Here is a 13,663-nt window from a genome sequence, read left to right as displayed (position 1 = left end):
TATTTTTATTGATTATTAAGTCCTCACTTGTGGACTCTTGGTATGGAATGAGGCAACAGTTTGGAACTGCGTGTCCCATACATAAATGTCATCTCAATATGCGACAATGACCGATGTTAACAGAAGGCAAGTTCCCCTGACTGTCCTAACTCACAGTGAGCTGCTGAGCCAAGTTATAACGATCTTGACCCAGGAAAGACGCTGCAGTGTCCATGGGGCCGAAATGATGCCAGTGAAAGTGGACGCCAAGAAATGCCAATGGACAGGAGATCAGCAAATCCCTAGGCACAGAAATGGATATGTGACAGGACAGTATTTATTTTAGACTTGGTTTAGCAGAAGCTGGGAGGTGTTCTTTTTTTTTTTGAGGTCCCATCATGTTGTCTAGTCATGTGGCCTCAGACTCTATGTAGCACAAGATGATCTCAAACTTTTGGTCCTCCTGTCTCCACAAAGAGCTAGGGTAATGGGCATGTGCACCACCATATGCTGCTGATGTAGGGCTGGACACTGCATCCGGGGCTTTGCGCAAGGCAGCTAATCACTACCAGCTCAGCTGCAGCCGCAGCCTGGGCGTCTTATTTGGCAGCAGCGCGGGGCTGCTCGTGGACGTCAGAAGAGGGCTGTTACAGCGCGGGGGCAGGGCCGTCTCAGCCGCGCGTTCGGTCCCGGGGCTGAGCCTGGAATTCATGATAACAAAGAGTCTCACAGCCGCCCTGGCTGGGGGTGCTACTTGGAGACCCACACACCTAGGCCCCATGTGGAGGTGGCCGCTGTGAGATGTGCCGGTCATCTCGTCTCCTGCAGTAGCTTGTAGATGTACCTGTCTTCCGAGAGAGGGGAGAGCGTAAGTGCTTCTGGAAACGCTCTGACCACTTGCCCAGTGGGCTTCTGAGGGAGACCATCGCAGGAGACGTGGTGTAACATGTTTCACATAGAACATCTCTCCTTCTTCCTTTAAAGAAAAGAACAGGAAACGAGAAGGAATAAGCTCTCCCTACTCAGAGCTCCCTGGAACATGCTCCGGTCACCGTCAGGGCATTGTTCTCACTAGAACATTCTATTTGCCCATAACTAAGGAAATGAGGGTGTGTGCACACACAGAGCTGGGAAGACTCGCCACTCTGCAGCACCCCACGGCATTCAGGGCCCTGGGTAGGTTAGCAGCAGTGAGCTTGGCAAAGGTAAAGGTGTCATTGTGACCATTGTCATTACTTCCCCAGCCCAGCTGACACACGGGAACCCTGCAGGGCCCTCTGGAACCAGTCCGCTCTGCCTTAGAGGTGGCTTGGTTGTTTACACCTTGTGAAGTCACATGGCAGCCACACCCCCACGCTCTTAATGGCCCTCTCCTTTGACCTGAGGTCAGAGAGACAGTGATCCCAGGTATGGGTCAGGGGGAGACTGGTCTCTTTTCAGATTCTTAACACCAAAAGTTTTTATGTCCCCTCCCTTAGCTAAGTAGGAAACCATCCTAATACTTAATTATAATGACTAAATTATAACTCCTAACGCTATACTTATTGCAAAAAGAAACTCCAATACCTAAATTAAAATATTATTTAGCAAACTGGATGTAACATAGTGAAGTGCCTGACCCTATTTTTTTTGTTGTTTTTATTTTCCTTTCTTTCTTTTTTCTTTTCTTTTTTTAGGAGGGCTAGCCTGGAACTCACAGTGATCCTACTTCAGCTTCCCAAGGGCTGGGATTATAGGATGAGCCACCATATCCCATGCAGGCAGACCCTGTTTATTAATAGCTCTGTCTTGTTCTAAAACTACCATTGAATATTGAAAATGATTAACCAACCAAGTGTTTCTTGGTAAAGCCTAGCTTAAGTGACTGTTTTGTTTGTTTTTTTCTGATGCTGGGTGGGATCTACCACTGAGCAGCACTGCCAGCCCGACTTTATACAGTTTTAAATCAGCTCTGGTTGCAAGGCATTTAGAGAACACAGGAAATGACCATGAACGGCAAGCAGAGGAGGAGCTATCTTTCCCCAGTCAGTGGAGGGAGGAAGAAGGTGGGGACAAAGGTGTCACTAGTGAAATGTCCTACACAGATGAGAGCCCTGCTCAGTCACAAGGATAGATAAGGACCAACCTTGGGACAGGTGTCCTATGTTCAGCTGAGTGTTCAGATAGATTATCAGAAATCAGTAAGGGCTGGAATTTAACCAATAAATTCATGCCTTTAATCCCAGCACTCGGGCGGCAGAGGTAGGAGGATCACCGTCAGTTTTCGAGGCCACTCTGACACTACATAGTGATTCCAGGTCAGCCTGGGCCAGAGTGAAACCCTTCCTCGAAAAAACAAGGATTAGAGGTGCACACACTGGCTATTATGGACTGACCTGATGAATGTACAGTGGCACAGGTGAGAAAATCGGCGATCGCGTGTGCACACACGCACACACCTATGCACAGGCACACACACGGAGCCAGTGGATGTTTCCTGTCCCACAAGGAAGCTTGTGTGGATTCCTGGGGCGGGGGTAGCTCATGCCTATATTTCCAGAACCCTGAGGCTGAGGCAGGAGGATTTCCAAGAGCTTGGAAGCCAGCCTGTGCTGCAGACTAAAGCCCAATCTCAGGAAGCAGTGATATGAAAACACAGGGCCTGCTCTTACTTTTGGACACGATTCACGTGTAGGAACATGGAGGGGAGTTACAGAACGCCAGCTGTGGGCATTCTGAAGGTCAGGACTTACAAGTGACTGTCACTTTCTTGTTCTCACCTCCATTTCTGACTGCCTGGCCTTAACACGAACCATACATGTAGCTAAAAAGAAAAGCATCTTTATTAGCAATTTCCCAGTTTGTTTTTATTATTTATTTATTTGCAAGGAGAGAGAGAGAGAGAGAGAAATGGGTGCACCAGGGCCTCCTGCCTCTGCAAATGAACTCCAAATGCATGTGACACTCTGTGCACCTGGCGATATGTGGGCACTAGGGAAGTGAACATAGGTCACTCTCTGGTGAGTGCCCTAACCTCGGAGTCGTCTCTCCAGCCAACCCCCCCAAAGCATTTTTTTTTAATTTTTAATTTATTTATTTGACAGCGACAGACACAGAGAGAAAGACAGATAGAGGGAGAGAGAGAGAATGGGCGCGCCAGGGCTTCCAGCCTCTGCAAACGAACTCCAGACGCGTGCGCCCCCTTGTGCATCTGGCTAACGTGGGACCTGGGGAACCAAGCCTCGAACCGGGGTCCTTAGGCTTCACAGGCAAGCGCTTAACCGCTAAGCCATCTCTCCAGCCCCTCAAAGCATTTTTAGTGCCATCTTTTTGTTGCTTTGTTTCAAGACAGGGTATCCTCTAATTCACCGTTTAGCCAAGGATGGCTCTGAACTCCTGTTCTTTCTGCCTTCACTTCCCAAGTGCTGGGATCACAGGTGCACTTACCCACACCTGGCTTGAGGCAACCTTTCCTGTAAGGGAGTGTGTACTTAAATGCTTTGTTCAACTTCATACTTCATTCACTGAAATCCCAGAGTATATATGAGACTGTCAGTAAACACATGCTCTACAGTTGGCATACTGAAAATCAGCCCATGTGGCTGAAACTTTAGCTGTGGACAAGTTGTTTCCTGGTTAGGAAATATGATTTCCATTAGCAGTGGGAGTTACCTTGCTTGGCCTGACCATGCCCTGGGGGTTACATTTGGTCCTCCCTGAGGTCTCTGTCTCTTTTAAAAGGAAGGAGGACTGGGGTGGGCTACACTGTGTCTCCCCTAGAAGGGCATGTTGAGGTGCTCTTCCATGTGCCACGGTTTGGATCTGAACTGTCCCCACAGGCTCACATGCTGAAGGCTTGATCTCTGGTGTGCTGATGCTCAGAGGTAGGACTTTGGAGAAGTGACTAGGAGCTGATAACTACTCCATTGATGGGATTACAATTTGATGGGCCATTGGGCGGTGACAACTAGTTAAAGAGAGTGGGTCCTTCCGGGCTGTATCGTGTCCTCAGCCCCTCCTCCACCCCTCCCTGCTTCTGTGAGGGGAGCAGCTCTGTTCCCCGACAGGGTGTTCCGCTCACCACAGGCCCAGGACCATGGAGCCAGCTGGCCAGAAATGGAAACCAGTGAAACCATGAGCCAAAATACCGCTTCCTACTGTGACAGTTCATCTTCATTGGCAGCTTGACCAAGTTTAGAGTCACCTACGGACACAGTGTGGGCACGTCTGTGAGGGCGTTTTCAGAGGCTGACGTGAGGAGGGAAGCCTCACCTGCATTAGTTCCTTTACTGGTGGCTAAGGCCAAATGCCCGGCCAGGGAGCAGCTTTAGGAAGGAGAGGCCTCTTTGGGTTCACAGTTTTAGGGTACACTCCATCATGGCAACGAGGGCACGACAGCGGGAGGCCGACGGTCACACTATAACCACAGCCAGGAAGCAGAGTGACAATGCCAGTGCTCATCAGCCCTCTCCTTTTTACAGCCCAGGACCCCAGGCCCTGCAGTGGTACCCCCACAGTTCAGGTGGGTCTTCTCACCTTAATTTACCTAATCTAGATAATCCTGTGCTCATCAGCCCTCTCCTTTTTACGCAGCCCAGGACCCCAGGCCGTGCAGTGGTAGCCCCCACAGTTAAGGTAGTCCCACTTCAATTTACCAAGTCTCGGTCACCCCTCACAGGAATGTCCAGAGGCTCATTTCCTAGGTGATTTGGGTCTTGGCAAGTTGACAATATAAAACATCACGCCGCGTGGAGCCTTATAGGTGGGTGGCACCATCCCACGTGGGGCAGTGAGGGGAGGCTGCACCATGAGGACGTGTGGGGACCCGGTCTGCTTGGTCCAGCTGCTCTGCTGGTTTTCAGGGGTGGTGTAGTCTTGGGTCCTCACCATACCCACAGGCCCCTGCAGGAATGAAGAGAGACGGTGGGGCTGTCTGAGGTGAGTGTCTCCCCACAGTGATGGAGATGGTGCTTGTGTCTGCTCCAGCACGGCCCAGATGCAGGCCCAGCCGCGCCTGACACAAGGGGACCTGAGGAGGGTGGCCTTGATGCCAGATTACACTCCAGGTGCTCAGTAAAGAAAGTCCTACTGCATATGCCTCATCTAATGTCGGAACGACAGCTGTAAACTGGAACAGTTAAACTCTATTCCCAACTTACTCAGACCAGGAATGAAGTAAGAGAGATGCTTCTTGGGCAAGAGTATGAAAGCGTTTCCAGCAAGGACTGAAGGAGGGAGGAAGACATTTCCTCAGGGTGGGCAGCCCTTCCTGTGGATTCCTTAGGTGGGTCTGAGGAGGTCATAAGAATCCTTAGAAGTAGAGGCTGGCAGGAGAGAGACAGCCAGAGAAAGGAGTGTGAGAAGCAACAGTCAAAGGGGCAGGAGGATGGGGTCACGAGCCCAGAGATGCGGCAGCCTCCGGGAGCTGGGTAGGGCAAAACCAGGCCCTCTCTAGACCGTTCAGGGGGACACAGCCCTGCAGACACCTCAGTTCCAATGAAACCACTTCACTTTCTCATCTCCAGACCACTAGGAGTGTGTGAGTTCCTAGGGCCATAGACAGACATCATGATCACCTCTGTTCCCAGCACCTGGTATGCAGGGAGCTTGGGGGTGTTGCTCCAAGAAAAGCCTGGGGGAAGAAAGGAGGGAAAAGAAGGGATGGGAAAGAAAGGGATGGGAGAGAGGAAGGAGAATGTGGCTGGAGCAGGGAGGGAAGGGGCCAGGGAGGACTCTATTGTGTGAGAGCTTTGCACAAACTGCTTAATTTAGAGTACAACTTCCTTGCCAGACTTCCATCTTTTAGGAGTGAAGATTCCCTGTTGGGTGAAGGCCAGAGAACAGGCAGGAGGTGCAGCGGGTCTCCTGCTGCAGCAACCCCCAGCAACCCCCCCCTCCCGGGCTTCCTCTCTTTCCTTTCTGCTCCACTTTCCACAAAACAACACAAATCCCTCCTCCATTCTCGAGGGCAGAAGCCCAAACTCAAAGTGTGGTGAGGACCATGTCCCCCACCGCCCTGGAGGACCCTTTCTTGCTCCTTATGGTTTCTGGCAGCCCTGGGGGTCCCAGTGCCAGAGCTGTCCGTCCCCACCTGGCCTCCCTCCTCTCTGGGTGTCCGCAACCACACCTGCACTGGACCAGGGCTGCCCTGATCCACAAAGGCCTCATCTGAACTCAGTGCATCCGCAAAGCCCCTGTTTCCAAACACGGCCACATCCTGAGGGTCCACAGAGGAAACGCGTCTGGGGAGACGCTGCCCACCCAGCACTCCCTCCAGCTCCTCGTCTTCATCCTCTGGGACTTGGGGACCTGGGACACTGTTCACCATTGTTTTTCAAACCTGCCTTTGACCTTCGCTGGCCACGTAAGCCTACATAAACATGACTCATCCAAACCTGACCTGGTTCTGACCACCTGGGTGCTTGCCAGCACACTGATCACCGGGTCCTCGGGCCACTCTGCCACACCTGAAGTGCCTTCCTCTGAAACGTGCGCCCTCACCCCTCTTGCCCTCACTCCTCTTGCCCTTACCCAGGCTCTTCAGCCTCCAGATCCACGTGGGTGGACGCAGTCAAGCCCAGGATACCACTGTTCTTCGTGAGTCTCTGCACCAGGCCCGAGAGCCAGACTGCAAAGCCAAACAGCCTCGCCCATGTAAAGTGCCAACATGCCAAACTGAAAGCTGTGAGCTGACTTCCAAGAAATGGGAGGCCCCAGCCAAGCACCCCAAACAGGCCTTTCCATAAACTCTTTTGGCCTTAATCCTTACACCCTCTAATCTTCACAGAAAGTGCCCCGAAGCAGTGGGTGTTAACCAATCACTCATTTTCTCAATGGTCCTGCTCTTCCCAATTACCCTGCCTTGTACCCCGTTCTTGCTCCCCTTGGCCTGGCTCTTCTGGAACTCCAGTCCCCTCTGCTCGGCCACAGGAGCACTTCTATGTCATGGAATCAAGTGTCGTCCCACTCCACAATCAAAACTAAGGATCACTACGGGATAATTATGTCCTTTGCCATTGGACAAAGACCTCACACTGTTGGAGCCTGTGCCCAGTGTCCACACAGGACAGCTATGTGTGTCCATCCTCCAGCCCAGGACATCCCTTCCCAATTGCCCACCCTTGTCCATCCACCCCGCTGTGCTCCTGGTCATACCCTCATCAGCTTCCGGCCTCATCCCCAGCTCTCTCTAGCTGAGCTTTGCTCCACTAGGAAAAAATACCCCTTAATTCCGGAAGCCCCTCTGCTCACCTGGAGAGTGATGAAAACCTTCCTGCAGATCAGCAGTGACATCACTGCCACAAACCTCATCACACCGTCAAGAGAACTGTTACGACCCATCCTGCCAGCGCTGCCCACCCTGCCGTGCGTCTTTTCCTGGGGACATGGGAACAAATGTCTCCTCGCCATGGGACCAAGGACAGGCCAAAGAAACAACCCACCCAAGCCCAGCCGGTGAAGCAGAGTCGGGGCTGACAGGAGCACAGGTGAGAGGTGCCTGCAAGGCATCACCAAGAAGTCTAAGTAAGTGAGGCCTTACAGAGGCCGCGTCCATACAGGAGGAAGCGCTGCTTGTGCGAAGGTGCGGAGAGCCAGGAGTCCGTCACTCTCCGAGTCGTGCCCCCTCCCTCTGTCCGTCCGGAGGGAGTGCTGGTGGTCAGAGGAAACAAGCTACAGAACCCTCCCTCAGTTAAGAAGCCCCCTCCTTCAGAACCACTGAAACTGAAGGATCTGTCCCCAGTGGACAGGCTGTCCACCCGCCTGGTGACCACAGTGAGCCCTCTCAGGCTAGCTCCAGTCCCCTCTGGCCTGCATAGCTACTGGGACTTGCCTTCCCCCTCGGTTTCTCAGGTCTTCTAGAATTCTCCATCGGCATGTAAATTTGTTCCACTCTCTCCTGTTTTTAAGATACAACTCCAGGATATCACGCCCCCCCCCCCCACTACCCTCCCCCTCCTGTCCACAGACAAACCTTCAGGAGCCCTTGGAACACCCGGCGGGCGTCACTTTAAGGGGCTCTGCTGCCTGGACCGGAAACAACATCAGCCCCCATTGCTAGGGAAACCTAAGGCTCCTTGGGTTATGGTCTTGGGTCTTACCTTGTGCCTCTGGAAGTGTAAAACTTCCCTGTTTACTTGTGAAAAGCAGGGAGCCTCCAGCTTCAGTGCCCCATCCTGGTCCTTCAAGGTATAGTAACTCCCCTTCTTCCCGAGGTCCAAAGCCTTGCTCTCTGGCTTTAGCGTTCACAAATGAAGCTTTCAGCCTGAGGCACCCCCCACCCCCCCACAGACTGGCTGATGCACCCTTGACCCCCCCCCACATACACACACAGTGAACACCAGGAGGTCTCTCAGTGGATGGGGGCTGGAGGGAGACGATGTTAGAGCCTAACCTGATGGGAATATGACCAACACCCACCCGAAAGGTTCTTGCAAAAAAACCACACAATCATTTAAAAAAAATAGGAAGGGCCAGGCATGGTCATGCATGCCTTTAATCTCAGCATTAGGGAGGCAGAGGTAGGAAGATCACCATGAGTTTGAGACCATCCTGAGAGTACATAGTGAACTCCAGGTCAGCCTGGGCTACAGTAAGACACTACCTGGAAAAACCAAAATAAATAAAATAGTAAGGGATTAATTGCTGGGAGGAAGGGTGCTGTGGAAGGAGCATGAGGGTAGGGAAAACAGAAGCAGGCCAGGGGACTATGATCAAAATATATTTTGTACATATATAAAAATTGTCAAGGGCTGGAGAGATAGCTTAGTGGTTAAGGCATTTGCCTGCAAAGCCAGGTTCGACTCCCCAGGACCCATTTTAGCCAGATGCACAAGGTGGTGCATGCCTCTAGAGTTTGTTTGCAGTGGCTGGAGGCCCTGGCGTGCCCATTCTGTCTGTCTCTCTCTTTCTCTCTTTCCTTCTTTCTCTATGTCAAATAAATTTTTAAAATTGTCAAGAAAAAGTTTTTTTTTTTTTTTTTTTTTTAAGGACTAGAGCAATGGCTTAGGGGTTAAGGTGTTTGCCTGCAAAGCCTAAGGAAGCAGGTTCAATTCCCCCAGTACCCTCGTAAACCAGACGCACAGGGGGCACATGCCTCTGAAGTTTGGTTGCAGTGGTTAAGGGCCTTGGTGTGCCCATTCTTTTTGTTTCTCTATCTCCCTCTAAATTAATTAATTAATTATTTTTTAAATTTTATTTATTGATTTGAGAGTGACAGACAGAGAGAGAAAGAGGCAGAGAGAGAGAGAGAGAGAGAGAGGGAGAGAGAGAATGGGCGTGCCAGGGCCTCCAGCCACAGCAAACGAACTCCAAATGTGTGCGCCCCCTTGTGCATCTGGCTAACGTGGGTCCTGGGGAATTGAGCCTTGAACCGGGGTCTTTAGGCTTCACAGGCAAGCGCTTAACCACTAAGCCATCTCTCCAGCCCATTTAATTATTTTTTAAGTTAAAAAATAAAAGGACAATTGTCTCAGAACCTCTCTTGGACCAGACTACTCTTCTTCCTTTAATATCATAGAAGTCTACACTGTCACCTTGCCTCAAAATGGCCTTACCTCTCTTCGGAGACCCTTACCCCAGTTGGCCCTGGCTCCACATCATGTGGAGAAATAAGAACCCTTATAAGACACTGGTAGGACTGAATGAAGGCGTGACTTCTTTGAAAAGAATCCAGTATCCTCAAAATGGTCACTCATTGAGTTTCCATAAGGAGTCTCCCAGCTGTTCCCAGAGAAGTTACAACACACAGTGAACAGTGCGCACACTTACAGAGGCACGATTCAGGCCAAGTGTGAGCAGAGCTGGAATGTTCTTCAGCCAGGGAGCAGATAAACAAAGCAGCAGTCAGCCGGCGAAGAGGAAGGGAGACTTGACAACAGCTAACAGCCAGACACAAAAGACCACAAAGGTGGGGCTGAGGCAATGAGCCTGAGCAACACGCTTGCTGTACAAGAATGACCACTGGAGTGCGGGTCCCCAGAACCCACATAAAGCCAGTGACCCCAGCCCTCCTGTGGTGAGACGGAAGGTGGAAACAGAAGAACCCGGAGCTTGTGGGCCAGCTAAACCGGCTTACGTAGCAACGGACTGGAGACCCTGCTTCAAACCCAGGGGACAGTGGTAAGGACTGACACTCAGGGCTGTCTTCTGACCTCCACGTGGGGGCCATGGCATGTGGGCACCTGAATTCACATACAAACCAAGTGAAAAAAAAAAAAAAAGACCATGTAGTAGATGATTTCATTTATATGAAAACCCAGAGCAGGAACTGGAGAGATGGCTTAGCGGTGAAAGCACTTGCTTGTGAAGTCTAAGGACACAGGTTTGATTCTCCAGGACCCAGATGCCATAAGTGGCACATGTGTCTGGAGTTTGTTTGTAATGGCTAGAGGCCGTGGTATGCCCATTCTCTCTCTCTTTCAAACAAATGAATAAATTCTCTAAAAAAAAAAAAAAAACACAGAGCAGGAAAGATGTGGAAGCAGAAAGCAGATTCATGATGGCTTGGCCCAGAGTGCAGGCGAAGGAGTTACCCTTTGAATGCTCTGGAAACCACCGAGCCTGGGGCCTGAAATGCGAACACCATCAGGTCTCAACAAAGGTGTGAAGCAAGATGCCATATTCTCTTGGACTGGCTCGGAATTCACTTGCAGTCAACTGAGAGCTGGTTCCAATATGGGTGAAATAGAACCCTATATTTAAAAAGAGAACAACACATACATTTATGCATACAAAAAATATCTACAAACACACTCCCCAAGATGCTAACAGATGTTATCTCTAAATGGTAGGATTAGAGATAATTTTATTTATTTATTTATTTTTGGTTTTTCAAGGTAGGGTCTCGTTCTATCCCAGGCTGACCTGGAATTCACTATGGAGTCTCAGGGTGGCCTCAAACTCAAGGCAATCTTCCTACCGCTGCCTCCCAAGTGCTGGGATTAAAGGTGTGCGCCACCATGCCCAACCTAGAAATGATATTTTTCAATTTATTTGAGAGAGAACGAGAAAGAGAGAGAGAATGGACAGGCCAGGGCCTCTAGCCACTGCAAACGAACTCCAGATGCAGGTGCTACTTTGTGCATCTGGGGAATTGAACCTGAGTTCTTAGGCTTCCCAGGCAAGTGCCTTAACTGCTAAGCAATCTCTCCAGCCGCTAGAGCTGAATTTTAAAATGTTGCTTGCAATATCTGCTGAGCGTTTTACAATGAGCACAGGGTGCTTTTATATTAAAATAACCTTTATATTTAGTCACCTGCCCTATTTTAAGAATACACACTACACACTCTGAACGATTTTTGACATAACAGAAGAACAGCAGGTGGTAGCACACACCTTTAATATCTGCCCTTGGGAGAAAGAGGTAGAAGGTTCACTGAGAGTTCAAGGCCAACCTGAGACTACAGAGTAAGTTCCAAGTCCGCCTGGGCTAGAATGAGACCCTACCTTGGGGTGGGGGGGATTGTAAGGGAAGAAGAGGAAGGAAGGAAGGAAGGAAGGGAGGGAGGGAGGGGGGAAAGAAGGAGGGAAGGAGGGAAAGAAAGGGCAACCACACAGGACTACAGATAAAGGCAATAGCTGGCTCATTCCAGGTCGGCTGTTCGCCCGACTGTTCTATTCCCAGGAGCCTCCAAGGATGGTGCCCACATTCACCTGCTTGCTCGCCAGGAAGAGAGGCAGTTAGCTTGGCAGCAGCTGGAGCCACTCTTCAACCGCAGCACATCTGTAATGATTAACATGACATGGTGCAATTCAGAACCAAAGGTTTCTACCACAAACATGTTTCCCTACGGACTCAAATCAGGCTTGAAAGCTGGAGAATGGACCCTGATCCTCCATGGACAGACTGCCTTTAGTGGAGAAAGGAGCAGGCCTCAGAACATTTGAATGCGCTGGCCAAGGTAGTGCACATCTTTAATCTCTGCTCTAGGGAAGTTGAGGTAAAAGGATCACCATGAGTTCAAGGCCAGCCTGGAACTAGGTTCCAGATAGCTGGGGCTAGAGTGAGACCTTACCTTTTAAAAAAAAGGATATTTGAATATGATTTCTGATAGCGAGACTGGACCTCAAAGAGACTATGTTCAAACTTCCCTGCCATTAAATGACCTTCATTCATGCTGCACTTTGACAAACTGCCTGGAACCAGGGGCTCATGGCAGCACCTACAGAACTAGCCCACAGGGGTTCCTCCGCAGTCCACATCTGAGTCTGTGTAGCCCCCTTCCCACACTGGAGACCAGCAGCCCAGAAATCCATAAACCAGCAGAAGCTATGTGCCTGACTATAAGAACTTGCAAGTAGTCCCTAGGGCCAGAAACATCGCACAAGGTCCCACAAGGCAGATGCATCCGGTGGGGGTGGGTGAGAATCCGTGAAGCCACCTGATAGGTGGGCTGCGAACTTCATCTCTCCTGCGGGTTTCAAAGCGAGCAAACGAGCCAGCCCGCAGGCAGAGTCTCCACAGAAACTTCCGCGTGTGCTGGAGTTTCACAGTGAAATTGGTGACATGTTTGTGCGAGCTGTGGTTTTTCTCCACGTGTTTTCATCAGACCTGCAGCTGATGATGGGCTGGGGGCGCCCAGCGCCGTCCTTTCCCATTGCAGGACCTGCCACCAATCTGCTCCTATCAGCTGGCGACTGCGCAGCTGCCAGTGTGCGCCTTTTTTTCCCCTAGTAAAATAAAGTTGCAATGTTGCAGAGACAATGCACACAGTATTTATGCCTATTACACGTGTACATTCCTTAAAGTCAAAAATTTGAGTCCTTGGAAATTAAAACGACTAACAAGGCCTGTTCTGCCCCATCCTGAAGGAAAGGAGAGGAAAATGGTCTGTCCCCACTGCCTTGTTCGCAAGTGAAACCAGTCAAATGCATGTTGAATGTCCTCTTCCCCATGAATTTTGAGAAATGACAGCTTAAAGATGACTTTTAGTATTTATTTTTTTTGTTTTTCGAGGTAGGGTCTCACTGCAGCCCAGGTGACGTGGAATTCACTATGCAGTCTCAGGGTGGCCTCCAATTCACCGCGATCCTCCTATCTCTGCCTCCCTGAGTGCTGGGATTAAAGGTGTGCACCATCAGACCCGGCAATTTTATTTTTATTTATTTGAGAAAGAGGCAGCGAATGGAGAGAGAAGGAGAGAACGGGCGCACCAGGGCCTCCTGCCCATGTAAACGAACTCCAGACGCATGTGCCACCCAATACAGCTGGCTTACATGGGTCCTGGGGAACCGAACCGTGGTCCTCTGGCTTTGCAAGCAAGCGCCTGCACCGCTAAGCCCTCTCTCCAGGCCCAAGGCGACTTTCCCAAGGAACCTTTTGGCACGGAGCCACACACCTCACGCGGGCAGCTCAAGCTGACTCATGACTCCTGCGCCCTGAATCCTGTAGGGGTCCCGGACCGGCGTGCCAAAGTGCCCGTCAGCCCCGCCTGCCTTCCGGCACCGGGAGGACCACTCGGCGTCGCCTGCCCGCCACCCGCAGCAGGCCAGTCCCGTCCAGCAGGAAGCAGGACGCGGACCTCGGCGTGGCCGCGGCCCTGCGCGAGCCTCCGCCGGGGAGCCCCGAGGCCGGGGAGTCCCCGGGAGCCCGGCCGCCCGCCGCCGCCCCCCCAGCCCGCCGGCCTGCCCAGCGCGCGCCGGCCCGGGCGCGCGTGCCGCGGTGGCGTGTGCCCACGTCATATGGGCCGCCCGCGCGCCATTGGCC

The 13,663-nt window shown here is 51.3% G+C and overlaps 1 long non-coding RNA gene across 3 annotated transcripts; it reads right to left on the bottom strand.

Annotated features, from left to right (window-relative positions):
• Nucleotides 1-294: 294 nt before the first annotated feature.
• LOC123464037 lies at nt 295-13,402 on the bottom strand. 3 transcript variants are annotated; one of them, XR_006639325.1, is made up of 4 exons: nt 13,296-13,402; nt 11,611-11,680; nt 10,491-10,649; nt 295-955 (listed from the first exon to the last, which is right to left on the bottom strand). It is a non-coding gene; the product is annotated as an uncharacterized LOC123464037 (long non-coding RNA). The 3 variants fall into 3 exon arrangements; XR_006639324.1 differs by lacking the exon at nt 295-955 and having other exon boundaries at nt 10,422-10,649; XR_006639326.1 differs by lacking the exon at nt 295-955 and having other exon boundaries at nt 10,422-10,649; nt 13,174-13,387.
• Between the last annotated feature and the right edge of the window lie 261 nt (nt 13,403-13,663).

This window comes from Jaculus jaculus, chromosome 10, assembly GCF_020740685.1.
Source record: "Jaculus jaculus isolate mJacJac1 chromosome 10, mJacJac1.mat.Y.cur, whole genome shotgun sequence".
NCBI classification, from domain to species: Eukaryota; Metazoa; Chordata; class Mammalia; order Rodentia; family Dipodidae; genus Jaculus; species Jaculus jaculus.
Note: the sequence above shows the minus strand (reverse complement) of the source record. Positions and strands in the feature narration are given on the sequence as shown.